The sequence below is a fragment of the Lissotriton vulgaris genome, chromosome 3_1, assembly GCF_964263255.1.
Source record: "Lissotriton vulgaris chromosome 3_1, aLisVul1.2, whole genome shotgun sequence".
NCBI classification, from domain to species: domain Eukaryota; kingdom Metazoa; phylum Chordata; class Amphibia; order Caudata; family Salamandridae; genus Lissotriton; species Lissotriton vulgaris.
Genome location: NC_141689.1, coordinates 406,444,251 through 406,457,343, shown reverse-complemented (window position 1 = coordinate 406,457,343; position 13,093 = coordinate 406,444,251). Strand labels below are relative to the sequence as shown.

Genomic DNA, 13,093 nt, shown 5'->3' with positions numbered 1-13,093 from the left:
CATTCAGTGATCTCGCAGTGTCAGCTGAGTGCACCTCTGCTCTAAACAAGGAAGTGGTTCTGTATATATAATAAAGAGCATCCATGTGGCCATGTAGATACCCCAGTCAGGCCACAATTGTTTATTCTAGTTTGATAGCTTTGTCACTTACTGGACAGTAACAATAATGATATTTGTGCAGTGAACTTTATCCCTCGTACTGAATGTCCAAGGTGTTAAAATGAAACTGTAAGCAATCCCCATTCAGAGAACATAATCCTGCATTGTCACACACACAAATGTATGTCAAAAGTCATTGTATTTAATAGAGAAGCCAACTTAAGAAACATGAGCATGTAAATGTTGGTGTTTCCTATCTAGGGCTATCTTGACCATGTGATACCCACCCAATTGATGTGAGTCAATAAAAGCTATCTCTAGACAAATGATAAAATGAAAGGGCCATTAAATATTTAAGATTCACTTAAATCTAAGAAAGCATCACACTTCTAAAATAGCAAAAAGCATAGTGAAAGCCACTTAAAAAACGTTAAAAATATAAAAGCTATGTGTAAAACAAATTTTCAAAATCAATTTAGCATATTTAAAAAAAAAAATGGTCCCACTACTGGAAACTGCCATATTGATTGTATGTTCCAAAAAGTTGACAAAACATTGCTGTTCCCAGCAACTGCAAACGATGTTACCGTAGGCACCCATCGTATCAGATCCATGGAGCAAATATGTTCCCATCCATCTGCTCCAGCAGCCCCCGAAGGAGGAGCAGCCAGCTCGAGATCTGCGGAAGACGAGCCAAGATCCAGATCAGTAGAAGAAAAAGCATCCATGCAGGGCTCGTAGAATGCTTTCAGAAGCAACAGCAAGCACATAGGACGACAGTACAAGTAGGCCGTAAACGGGCTCACCAGTAGATCAATGTCCAGAGACCAAACCAGTTGCATTCTTCGGCATTTGTCCACGGCACACTCGAATGCGCACAGAAGACAGCGGAATACTGGCTGCACGCAGTATGGCCAGCAGACATAGCCCGTGCAGGTTACAAAGTGGGGTGGTAGGGCAGGTTGGAGGAGGGGGATTTAGATAAACGACGATGAGGGAAAATTAACTAGTTATTGCCACACAGGTAGAAAGGACATGAGCTAGTGTTCATTTAGTTCCTGAAGCAAGGGTGAGTCAAAACACTATGATGCATTTCTAGACACAGGAGCATGGGTGGAAGTGCCAGGTCCATGTTGTCTCATCCTGGGACATCCATTGTGGAGCAGAAAAAGTAAAAGAACAGTCCTGACAATCAGGAACAGGACCAGAGGAAAACCTCCAAAAATGCTTTCAAGCACAAAGTGTATGAATGATGGAATAACTCCGAAACCTGTCTGGAAGGTACTGACCAAACCAGAGCCAATTCTCTTGAAAAAGTGCACCACTTCCACGGTACTAGACATGTTAAAAATGGAGTGCACAAGTTCCCCAAAATGTAGTGGCAAATTAGTGTGGAGTAGTGACTGCATCTCAGAAGAAGTACCTGCAACTTGAAGATCAAGGCCACATCCTTCTGGAACAATGAGGTTTCAGGCTACTCAAAGCATCAAAGTGAACATTTGAAAGTTCTATTGAAGGCAAAAGCATCAACTTCCTAACCGTGCAGGCAGGTGGAAACAGTTCTTGGGCACATCAAGTCAAAACTACAGAAACTGTCACCAAATAGGCTATTCCCCGTCTCACGCCACAGCCTTGATTGTTCAACATCAAATAACTCTAGTTCGAGAGTAATTGAAAGCTGGATGGATTACAGCAGCTGGAGGCCTCTTCAGGTAGCAGGATCATTTTTCCATGGACGCATTGCATGCGCCATGAAGCTGAACTTCCCTACACATAAGGAATGCCCGAAAGTATTCTTTCAGTCTGCACGCTAAGAAAAACTCCTTTCCTACAGTGGTATCTAAAAGGTAAGATCAGTGACTCATGGACATATCCTACTCCTAGCACTTCATATCTGCCTACCTGATGGTGTTGTAAAAAGTATTGGAAATGAAATGTAGAAATTGCCAGAGAAATAAACCCATGGATTATCCAATCCGCAGAAGATATTTCTGCAACAGTACATAGTGTATGTTGCGTCCTATCTTGCCATGATGGTTTGCTTTTGTGTAATGTTACAAGGAAAAAGCAGGCTAGTGGCATTGAGGTGTTGCCATTGTATGCAACCTGCTAGAAGTGTCTACAGAGTCCAGCTCAGTAACATGATATATCTAAGCTGTGACTGCCCATGTTGTAACAAGTGCAACAGCTACTTACATGTTATAACGAGCACATGACATTATGTATGATGTCTATTGTAGACAACACTCTGTGAACAAGAGAGTATAGTCTGATGGACAATGTAGTCATATCATTATCCACTACTGTTAGAGCCCTGTCAAATGTTTGCCCTGTAAATTTGGCACAGTCTGAATCTTTCCATACTTCATTGCATATTGTATACAAGAAACGATTTTGATGTGTTTTCAAGGACCTAATAGCAAGTCCTGTAGTTGCATGTCATCAGAAAGAAGGGACAAGTGTTGTTTCACATAGGTGGATGATGAGGATTTTAGCCAATCAAGGCACAACTTCCCAACACTGTAAGATGTTACCACCCCGAGTGTTGTGTCTGCCCGTAATGTAGGAGGGCCTTCTGATGTTAAAATCTTTGGTGTCACCCAGGAAACATGCATGACATCCTTTAGTATCTTACAGCCACACTTACCATCTCCCCTGATTGGTCCATGAAGATTGAACGGACCGTTGCGAAGCACAGGGTCTAATATTTTCTCCATGTAATTTGTGAACCTATGCCAGTTCTCAAAACGTGCAAATGTGGGAATATTTGGTTATTTAAATCTTTTATCTTCGCCAGGCCAAGACATGATGTCTGCTGCACAGTTTTGTTCAGGAAAATCAATTGACGTGGTAACAGGCATGCTCTAAATAATGCCTCGTTCCCCTGAACCTGCCAATTATTAGTTCCCCGAATAGATTTCAATTCAACAGTGCCTCTCCAAAAGTCAAACCCATGTGTGGACAGCTGGAAAATAAAAGATTCTGAGTATATCAGTTTTGTATCAGTGAGCATGTTTTTTCTGCTGGTGATGGATTGAGCCTGTAATAATAAGACCCTGGGTCAGCAGGATTGTGACCAGAGAAATATACAAACCTCTGTGCAAATGTTTGTGAGCTGCCCCGTGGTGGTGTAGGGCAGTGTTCTCATTTTGTTTAAATAAATACTGCCCATAGAGAACTTCATTTATGCAAGAAATGATTACCACAATGTTGAAAATAGAACATTTCATCATAACTATTTGTACCATCATACATATCATCAGAGTTAAAAACAGTGAAATTCTCTAGATATTCTAGCGTTTCATGCACTGTATCAATGTCCCAATCATCAGAGATAGTACCAGGAGTGATATCATTTAAAGAAATGCAGAATACATATGGTTCAGTTGGACCAAACACATCATACAATACCCTATCCCAAACAATTGCATCAGGAACGTCAACAGCAGAAATGTTCACCAGGGAAGGGTCTTTTCGCAGTTTGTGTGATAAAGAATGGTGTGTTAAAACCAAGTGCACAAATTGTACAGCAGAGTATTCTGGGAGATAGTGCCCATTCAGAAGCAGGAAAAAGGTTGTCATAAAACCAATCAAAAGGATGATGAAAGGAACTGTCTGCTGTACTAGAGATTCCTTTACAGGTCGACCCCAAGTTGGCTTTGTTGGGCATGACAATTGATGTGGACCTCCCGCGCCCCCTGCTGACCTTTATGGTGCTAGCTTTAGTTGTGGCTAAGAGGGATATTGCGAAATACTGGGGGGCACCTGTGCTACCACGTCTAGAGGAGTGGAGGGGAGGCCTAGATATGTATATGGCGGCTGAGAGGGTTACATATAAGGCAAGGGGGTGTCCCAGGAAGTTTAGAAAAGTGTGGGGGAGATGGCAAAACTACCACAGACTGGATGCCGGACTGTAAGGGTTCACTGCGAGAGGCACATATTGGAGGATAAAGAGACTCCCTAAGAACTGCACCACTGGTGCTGTTATCGAGAACTCGTCTGGTGCTCACCTTTATATGTGAATTGTATGCCTTATTGTGGGTAAAGGTTGGGAGAGGGCGGCGGGAGTGGGGGGAAATGCATAATGTACTTTACGGTGGAAATGACTGCATGGTTCAGTTTGGAGAAAATGACAATAAAAACGGTTTTAAAGGGGTAAAAAAAAAAAAAAGGATGATGAAAAGTTATAGAATTGTAATTCAAAGGTAAAACCAAGGAGGAACAAAGTAAGTCTTCTTCAGCCAAAAATAGAATGCCGGAGCCTCAGAGAGGTGGAGGTGGCTAAAATGAATCTGAAGAGCAGTCATCAAAGTTGCCAGAGGCTGTTAGATTTATTTTTTGCAACTCTGGAGGATGTGTAGAACTTGGAGTTGACTCAAATTGTGGTCCATTAACGTAGACACCTTACATGTTCGGTTTCAAATAGAAATCTGTTTCTGTATATGTTGTTTGTATCATAGTTGTTGATGTAGCAGGTAGAAGAAATTCTTCATTGCTAGATATACCCTACCGAGAAGTAGAAGCTTTATCACTGATCGAAGCTTCCAATGGGATCCAATGGAAACTTCTGAGTGGTAGTGGGAGGAGACAGGAAACTACTCAGAAGCCCACAAGGTGTACTGTGTAGAACCGGCCAAATAATGCGGTTTGATGAGATCTATCAACACGATTCTCTTTTTAAAATGGTCCGAACATGGTATGGTTTTTAGGATGAGTACGGGCACAACTAATTAAGGATGAATGTGTTGTTTTTCCCGTAACTCAGTTTTAATCTTACGAGTGCCATAGAAGGCCTCTTTCTTTAACGAGGTTCTATAGGGACTGTATTTTCTAGATGAGCACAAATATTTTCTTAGATTACATACATCTTTCTTCTCACTTATACTTTGGCAGTTGGTTTTCGTTTCCTTTTGGGAAAGAGCTGATGATGGGAAAGTGAGCCAATTAGAGAGTACCTGCCAACTGCTCCCTGGATGTTGCTTATGGGAGGTACTTCCCAAACACATCACATTTTTATTTTTGTCTGAACACTTGTCAGTATCATCCTGGGATCTGTGCTAACATTTCTAAAGATACACATGGGGGTCTATGAATAGATATCAAACTCCTTCTTACTGAAAGAGAAAAACATGGGGTACTCTTGAAACGCTTGATGTTCATGTGTAATGTGCAACAAGGGCTTTTTGTTCATAGCTCTGTAAGATGGCCCAAATTCCTTCTTGTCCACAATTTTCTACAGGACCAGGTCCCCAATTTTCGGAACTCAACCAGGAGTTGCTGGTGTTTCTTTCACTTCTCCAGTGGTGGTGAGCTTTACTTGTAAGTTGCTCTGCGCATCCCAGAAGCTGATCAATTCTTGTACAACAGCCAAGCGTATATTGATGTCAAAGGGTGTTTCTGCAGCCACTGTGCTGGGACTGCTGAGGTCAGGTACCCACATCTTAACCCCAAAAAGGATTTCGTAGGGAGTCGGAACTCCTAGAGATTTGCTAGGCAGATTATTGAGGACTCTCTGGACCCCATATACATGATGGACCGAACTGCGACCTGAGCCTAAAATCCTCACTTTTATTGACTGCTTTCAGTCTCAGTGCATCCTTTCCACTACCGCGTTTCCCTGGGGATGGTAGGGGAGGAGTACATCACAGTCACACCCAATATTCCCATGTGTCTTTGTAACCCTTAGAGGCGAACTCCGTATTCTAGCCCAAATGGAATGTGCCAACTGCGTATGTCCTGATAAAGACTTGTAGATCTTTATCTCACATTTCGGGCTTCAGCCAATCGCTGTGGCCAGACCCATAGGAATCAAAAGCAGGAATCCACTGCAACCAAGATCTATTTGTAAATGCTATTTGATTGTAAGAGGCCGTAAAGGTCCTGATAAAAAAAAAGCAAGTGGCTTGTTTGATATTATTAAAGGTGTCTGTGTGGGCATGCTACGGTGGAACCCTTCATCTGGTGGCAGATGTTGCATTTAAGGATAAAGTCCCTGGTCTGTTTGTATAGACCTGGCCACCAATTGCGTTGCTGCAATAGAGAAATTGTAGCTGCCACCAATGTGTGTGCAGATGCTAGGCCCTTATATGCTGCTAGGATTAAACCTAACCTGCGATCTGGATTTCGTATTATTCTATCCCCTACTGCAGGAATACGAGCAAATTGTATGTTCTGCATGCTTAAATGGTAGGAGTACTTTGCTGGAAAGCCTTTCAGCAAGTGGGTGTCATCACATGCAGTGTTGACAGCCATCATAATGGATCTATCTATCCTCGTACTGGAAGAAGAAATCAGAGCGAGAACAGCAGTTTGCACTGTTGCTTTTGCAGTTTCATCAGCCATGGAATTCCCTGAAATGTGTACTCCTACACATTTATGATTCAAGGTATGAATCAATCAATCAGTCAGGGGATTATAAAGCGCGCTACTCACCCGTGAGGGTCTCCGTGGCAAGCATTCTTTCAGCTTAGCCACCAGTCCCTAAAGCACCTTGTGCTTTATAGAGTACGCTTTGTAATCTCTGAATCCATTCTGGCTCTAGTCTCCAGTCTCTAATTTATGTGTTGCAAGGCTTTTGCCTTCACTTGACAGCTCATATCCCAAGAATAGATGGCCTATTTTAGATTTTTGTAGAATTCAATTTGTAGCCCATCTGAGCAAATCCAAGTACTATGCGGTCTGCTCAAGTGAGTAGAAAGGTCATCATCTATCAAATATACGTTGTTGACATAGGACAATACTTGGTCGTCAAATTCTTGCAGAAGTTCTGTGACCCATGCTGAGAACAGCCAAGGGCTATTTTTATAAGTAGGAAGCTGGGTCTCTATATAGTGCACTAAAATGAAGTACACTGCACAGAGACTTCAGTGGATCCCCGATAGGTGTACAGAGGTAAAAGTAGGCCTGGGCAGAGTTTGCAGAGGTACACACTGTGGAATTCCACTGAGTTACCGGAAAACACCGCAATATTCTGTAGAGTTCCATGAGAGGGCAGAGTGTAACACCATATTTTGTTTTTACAAAATATTTATGAGGAACTGGATGCTGCAGCAGCTGCCCTCTTCAGTTTTGGTGTTGTGTCCTCACAGAATCCATTCCTGAATCTACAGTAAACAACCATCAAGTGTCTCATATAGCCGGTACCTGTGGTGTTGTGTCTGTTAGCCGTCACACTCCAGTTATACTTTCTCTTGCACTTACGGGATATCTGCACTTGTCACAGGTGCATTTCTGGTGATGGTACGCCTTTGATCCACAACAACACAGTGCGTGTGTCTTGTTTCGACATTAACCAAATGACTACTTTCCTTTCGTCATCTTGTCGTAATGGCAGATAAAATAGAGCATAACGCCAGTCAACTAACTGCCCGCAATGCCCACAGTATTTACAGACTGAATGTAGTCATACATAGAGCAAACATAGAACTGTCATGTGCAGACCAGTCCAGTCCCTACCAGAAACACCTTGACTGTCCTTATACAATGCCAACTTTGTGGTTCGGGCCACTCATTCCACACATGAGACCACTGTGCCAGCTGCCCTGCCCTAGCTCCTTTGGGGATCCTGGAGGTTCAAGTCCAAGAACAGCAGGAGTAGCCGCTTCCCTACCAAGAAGCCCGTGTCAGCCACGGTGCCTGAAGGTGGGGCACTGGACAGTGGATGTGAGTCCGGGAGACTCAAGCACAAAACAAGGGTGTCACAAAACAAATACTAAGAACCTCGTGCTGAGCAGGCCCCTCTCCAACCTCTAGATTCCAAACACCATGAGAGTGGTGGCCATAGAGGGGGGGGGGGGCGAGAGAGACCATAGCAAGGTATAGCACCACCAGCAGGCAAGGTAGGCACTAAAAGGCAGCTGCCTGAGGTAGTGCATGCTATAGGAAGTACCAAAAGTGGGCACAGGGGCACTGCTGGACAAACAGTGCCTCCGACCATAGAGAGGGCGTCATGAACACAGCATTGCCTGAGAAACACGTAAGGACAGACAGCCCCCAGAGACCATAGAGGCATTGGTTAGATGGAACATCTTATTTGTTCCTCGTTTTGGATTAATTACAGTCAGATAATTTCCACTGTCCTAATATTATGAAACCTCCTGACATTCACTTGGTTACAGTTGTTACAGGTAAAGGCACAGTGTTATTTATTGGTATATGTCTACACAATTCAGTACTTTTTTCACGCTTGGACTTCTACTCAAGGGGAGTCCCAGGGCTCAGGCACAGCAGATAGTTCTGGGTTACCTGGATCGGAGGTGTTGGAGGTCCTGGGATGCAGAATTTGTTCTTCACTGGTGGTGTTCAGCTACAGGTGCGGTGAAGGCAGTCTGTTGTGCTTGGCGCGGTCATGCCCAAGTTGCTGCTTTCATGCAGTCAACGCTACCAGAAAGCGGGTACAGGACCAAGGAATCGGTTGCAGGTACTGTGAGAATCCCTCTGGCTGGTGGATGCATTGAAGGGGTTGGTTACCGGACCAGTGACCAACAAGCTGTGTCTGCTGCAACTTTTGGTTGAAGAGATGAATCACGTTGACACGGTCCATGCTGGTGATCTTCTCGTGGCAGTCTTTAAAAGCGGCGGACTGGGGACTGGTATCCCTGGCCCAAAGGGAGGTCTCAGGCAATTGGTAAAGGCTTGCAGGACTCGGGGTGGCAGACCACAGATGATGAATCTTTTTGCAGTTGGCAAGGTTTGGCACCAGTTTCTTCTGTAGCAGGGCTCAGTTCCTGGATCAGTGGCACATCTTATTCCTTTGTCTTCTTTAGGTCCGTAGAATCTGAAGTCAAGGTCTCAGTGAGCCACCTAAATACTAACGTTAGGGGACATTGAGGGAGAGCCAGTAAGTAATCAATGTGCTGCTTACCTGTAGAGTGACGACACCCTCTATAAGCTTACCCCACGCAGGGGGGCTGGGCATATCCCTGACCCTGATAGGCTATTTTCCCCATCTTCAAGATGGTGGAAAGTGAAAAGTGGGGCCAACCTCACCTGCTCCACCTTAGGGGTGGTGCAGGCTGAAGGTGGGCACACCTCACTGTCTCACTAGTTTTCCCACCTTTTCTACTTCAAAAAGTGGAGCAGGAAAGGGGGATTTTGGCCTCTCCCACATTCTTGAGTTTCATTGTTTGGAATTCAAAGGAGGCATGGCCTTTGAAGCTTCCTGCCAAGGAAGGCCACCCTGTCCTAGAGGAGGTGTGCAACACCTCCGCCTAAAGAAGTCTTTGTCTCTGTCCTCTTGAGATCATGGATTCTCACCCTATAAGGTCAGAAATATGTCTGGTGGTGGCAGACTGATGAAAACCAGTCAGTAACCATGGTAGCTTTTCAGGGGACCCTTCAAAAGGGTCTCCTGTATGAATGTATTAATAGATCTATCACTGGCATCAGTGGGGATTTATTAGTACAAGATGTTTGGTACCAAACACCTTAGAAATCAGTGAAGCCATCATGGAGCTGGGAAACTTGAGTTGATGAGTATCCAGTCTATTTTCTCTTTATGGCTGCCCTGTTCACTTACAAAATCACAGACAGACTGGATATGCTTGGGGCAATCATCAAGCAGAAAGGCCCACGCACAGAATATAGTGCACTCTGCCTTAGGGCTGAAGGCCTAAAGTAGGAGTGGTTTACCTTTATCTTATGCAGTGCATGGGAGGCATGGCACACAGGGGTGTGTGCTATGTGGTACCTTAGGATTTTCCCATACCAAGACACGTAGGCAGCAGTGGCAGAGTCCATAGCCTGGGCGAGGCTGCGCTAGACTGGCACAATCAGTGCTGCAGCCCCAGAGAACCCTCCTCAGTACCCATGCTCTAGGACCAAGGGATTCCATTTACCAGGAACTAATGGGGTTAACTGAAATTGTGACACTCGTGGTTCAGTTTTGGGGAAAGAGATCTGGCACAGGGAATCTGGCTAACAGGGACCCAGTGCACATGCACTTCGAATTCACTTCAGGCAAAAAGTGGGGCCTAACCATGCAAATAGAGGAACTTTTCTATAGGATGCCCCCACCAAACAAAAGGGGATGAAATTAACCTTTCCCTAGAGAGCCTTTATCATCTAATTGTAAGAACCTGGAAAGTACATCTGCGTTGGCATGGTCAGTCCCAGGTCATGCTCTACTGTAAAGTCCATTCCCTGTAGAGATATGGACCACCTTAACAGTTTGAAGTTTTCTCCTTTCATCTGCATGTGCCATCTGAGAGGTCTGTGGTTTGTTTGGACAAGGAAGTGAGAAACAAACAGGTATGGTGTCAACATCCCACAGCAAAGTCTTCTCTCTCTATGGCACTCCAACTATGCTCTCTGGGAAGAAGGCTTCTGCTTATGAAAGCAAAAGGTTGGTCGCGGCCATCATCATTGTTCTGGGATAGGACCACTCCTAGTCTGCACTATGAACTGCTTGGAGTAATCTGGTGCTTTTAGAATGGGTGCTAGGCACATCACTTCTTTCAAACCTTTTGACAGCTCACTGACCAGTTAGCTTTTTGGACATTTTATTAGAGTTTGAATCAGTGAGGGGGTCCACGATGGACCCATATCCGTGCACAAACCTTATGTAGTACTCAGTCAAGCCAAGAAATGCCCTAACTTGGGCTGGGTGGTTGGAGCTTCACGATCCAGAATGGTCTAAATTTTGGGCTGTACTGGCTGAACTTGACCTTCACCTATAAAGTGGTCCATTGATATGACCTGGCCCTGCCCTATCTGGTACTTACTTACCTTAATCGTGAGGCCGGCTCTCTGCAGAGTCTAAAAAAGGGTGATACTGCCAGGTGGAGCTAAAGACAGCAAAACTGTCAAGATAAGCTGCACCAAAGGCCTCAAATCCAGCAAGGACTTTGTTCACCAACATCTGAAAGGTGGCAGGGGCATTCTTCAAACCAAAGCGCATCACAGAAAAAGTGGAAGTACCCATCTGGAGTGGAAAATGCTGATTTGTCTTTGGCTTCAGGGCTCAGTCCTATCTGCCAGTACCCCGATGTGAGATCAAAGATACTCAGATATGTGGCCGCCTCTAACCTATCAAAAAGCTCATCAGCTCTTAGGATTGGATGTGCATCTGTTTTCATGCCTGTATTGAGGCCCCTATAGTTTACACAAAATCTTACTTCTTTCTTTCCACCCTGGGAAAGAGGCTTGGGGATTAACACAACTGGGCTGGCCCAGGGGCTGTCCGAGGGGTCGATGACACCCAACTCCAGACAGTTGCATACCTCAGCTTTGATGCTTTCTTTGAAATTGTCAGAATGTCTGTATGTTTCGTTTTTGATGGGTAGGCTGTCACCAGTGTCCATGGCATGTGTACACCAGTTAGTATGACCATAGGTCAAGGAAAAGAGCTCAGCAAACTGGTTGAGGACTTGCATACAATTAGTCTGCTGTTGGCCAGTGCGGGTTTCTGAAAATACCCCTCTATCAACTGACCCATCTTTAGAGTTGTGAGAAAGGAGTTAAGGTAGTGGCTCACTCTCTGCCTCCTGATCCTCATCTGTGACCATGAGTATGGCCACTTCAGCCCCGTCAATGTAGGGTTTCAGGCGATTTACATGTATCACTTTCTTGGGGTTTCTACATGTGCCAAGGTCCCTAAGTAGGTGACCTCCCCTTTTCTATCAAGGCTACGGTAAGCCCCCCTCCATTTGACCTGGGTGCCCTAGGTGCCACAGGCTCCAAAACCCATACCTTCTGTCCAGGTTGGATGCCACCATGGCAGCCATTTGGTCATACAAGAGCTTCTGGAGCTCTTGGCTTGCCTCAAGGTTTGTGTTTGCTTTTTTCATGTTGTCAGCCATCCTGAAAAGAAGGCCAAGTACATCAACCACAATATCTGATTTTAGTTCCTGGAGGGTCTCTCCCATCCTTCCTTGACAAGACAGAGGGGTCCTTTTCAAGGAGTCCAAAAAAAAAGTATAAATGGGAAAAACCTTACGCCCTTTTGTAGCACCTCTCTGTAAGTAAAAAGCAGGCAAGATAGTAGAACATCTCAGCTCCTTCCGAGGTTTTCAGGGAGTCCACTGATAATGCCTTTTAGGGTCTTCATAAATCTTTCAACAAGCCCATTTGTTTTTGGATGGTATGGTACAGTGAACAAGTAGTTCGCCCCACACACAGCTCACATGTTTTTCCAAGTATGCAGATATGAGGTTGGTACCTCTGTCTGATTCTACCTCCTTAGGACAGCCAACCCTAGTAAAAATACATAGGAGTGGCTTGGCTACTGCCAATGCTGTGGTGGCCCTAGGGGAATGGCTTCAGGGTTCCTTGTGGCAAGATCCACTATCACCAGAATAAATGTATTCCCTGATGGTGTTGGAGGGTCAAGGGGACCAACAATATCAATCCCTCCCCTTATGAAGGGTACCCCAACCACTAGAAGTGGATCTAAGGGGGCCTTCAGGTGGCTACCTGTCTTGCTACTAGCCTGACAGGTGGCACAGGAGTTGAAAAACTCCTTCACCTTATAGGACATTCCTGGCCAGTAGAAATGTTTAACTAACCAACTCAATATTTTGGTCTGGCCCAGCTAGAGGAATGTCATGGGTCATTGTTAGGAAAAACTCTGTCAACCTCTGAGGCACTGCCACTCTCCTAGTTGCATCAGCTTCGGGGTCTCTGGTCTCTGTGTATAAGAGTTCCTCCTCCCAATTGGTCATGTGGGAACCACTGTCACTTCCCTTTCCCTGATCTGCAGCTTGCCATCTCAGGCTTTCAAGAGTGGGACAGGTTTTTTGTCCCTGGCACTGATCTTCCCTAGATGGTCTCCCTGGTCTTATGAGTTCTGCGTGTAAGGCCCAAGTGGCTGAGGCCCATTTACCCCTGGGCCTGATGAGTATTCTTCCTGAGGAGAGGGTACTTAATCTGGTGTCTGTTTTGAAGCTGGTACCCCAAGTCTTCCTGCCTTTTTGCTTGGAAGGTTGGTCCATCCTTTCAGGATCCAATACTTCATTTTCTCCTTGGGCTTTGCTTTGTGCCCTTGTTTTTACACACA

The 13,093-nt window shown here is 44.9% G+C and overlaps 1 pseudogene; it reads right to left on the bottom strand.

Annotated features, from left to right (window-relative positions):
- Positions 1-7,126: 7,126 nt before the first annotated feature.
- Positions 7,127-7,416, bottom strand: LOC147726516 (large ribosomal subunit protein eL37-like; annotated as a pseudogene).
- Positions 7,417-13,093: the final 5,677 nt, after the last annotated feature.